This window comes from Pundamilia nyererei, unplaced genomic scaffold, assembly GCF_000239375.1.
Source record: "Pundamilia nyererei isolate P.nyererei 1_Seehausen unplaced genomic scaffold, PunNye1.0 scaffold00083, whole genome shotgun sequence".
Taxonomy (NCBI): domain Eukaryota; kingdom Metazoa; phylum Chordata; class Actinopteri; order Cichliformes; family Cichlidae; genus Pundamilia; species Pundamilia nyererei.
This window is the reverse complement of record NW_005187484.1, coordinates 999,847-1,001,474: the sequence shown is the minus strand read 5'-3', so window position 1 is coordinate 1,001,474 and position 1,628 is coordinate 999,847.

The window sequence follows — 1,628 nt, the reverse complement described above, 5'->3', positions numbered from 1 at the left end:
CCCCCCCCCCAATCTCTTCTTATAACAGTCAGCAGTCAAATTTCTATACTTTTGCAGTACGTTCAGGAAGAGGTTTAGTGTTGTCTTACTGAAATAAGCAATACCATCTATAGAAGAGAAAAAATAAACATCTGGATGACAGAGTGTGTTGCTACAAAATATGTTTGTGTCATCCATTTTAAATGAGCCCTTTGCTGATGTGCTATCAATTCCATGCGCATTAGTGTGCACCATCATCACAGTGGGCTTATAAAAAGCTAGTGTCCCTCTCCTCTTTAGCTTGGAGGGCACAGCATCTATGCGTTCCAAAATGATTTTCAGATTTTCCACTTAATCACAGTCCATTCTAAATGAGGTTATAGGTCCAAAGAAGGTATAGGTATTTCTGGATCTTGTTTATGTATGTATTTTTCTCATATTTTAGAGTTTTGACTTGCCCATTTTTTGTAATAAAAACCCCCAATATATATTATTATAAACATATCAATATCCATCTTCCCTTAGGGGATTCTCTTTTTATACCCATGTATGTCTTTGGTCCAATTTCACTTAAATATATGATTTAAATGATTTGAAAATCAAGGTATCTTTTCCACAGCCTCCCAACCTCTCAGGAGGCTGTGTGTAGTTTGGTTTCACTGCACACAGCAGGGTGCTCTTTCTTTCTTTCTTTTCTGCAGCATGTCTATTTGTTTTGGGAATTATCCCACTTAATCCATTTAATAATCAAACAGCTGAAAATCCTTGTCAGCAAAATCTACTTTATCTAAGTCACGTGCAAAGACAAAGAGTGGAACAAAGACTTGCATCTGCTATTACCTGCTGCTACTTTGAATACGTCTTGTCATTCTCTATACTAGTTTCATTTAGTGCTGTTCTGGTACGGTGAACAGCTGACTGTTGAGTTAGCAAATAAGACAAGTGTGTAAAAGAGTGTATTCCTTGTATTTACTCATGTCCATTCAATTCATGTCCATTCAATGGTGACCTTGTGCAAGCTGCCTGAGCTCTGCTGAGGTTAAAGGCGTTGAGATGATTAAATTAAAGGAAATAAAGATTCTCTGATCTATAAGAATGTGCGTGGGTCCAGGTGTGTCCGTGTGTGTGTGTGAGAGTCACTTTGCAAGAAAGAAGCAGGTATGACTACATTGTGTGTGTATAGCATCTGCATTGTGTGCATGCTCTCCAAACAAAAAGAGCTTTATTTCTCAGCAACACCCTCACTGATGTTTACAAGGAAGGTATTTATATGCTGGGAGGTGGACTCACTGTTATCCCCATAAATTCTCTTTCTTGGCTCTCAAAGCGACCCCAGAATAATGACTGTTACACCTGAGGACCCCCTAACTTACTTGCAGCCTCTGGATTGATGGAATAAGTATATATATATGCCCAAAAAAGGAGACTTACACTACAGATTAAAACCATTCACAGTGAACAGGTTCACCTGAAAATAAGGTGATTCAGGAGTTGGCAGTGTTTAAAAATGAATCATCCTCCCTCAAATGTGGCAGCTGAGGCCATTTTTTCTGTACCTCTCATTTCTTTTCAGGGTTATAATTAAGTTAGGGATTAAGTTAGGGAGTTAGGGATATATATATATTAGGGGTGCAACAATACTCGTATCG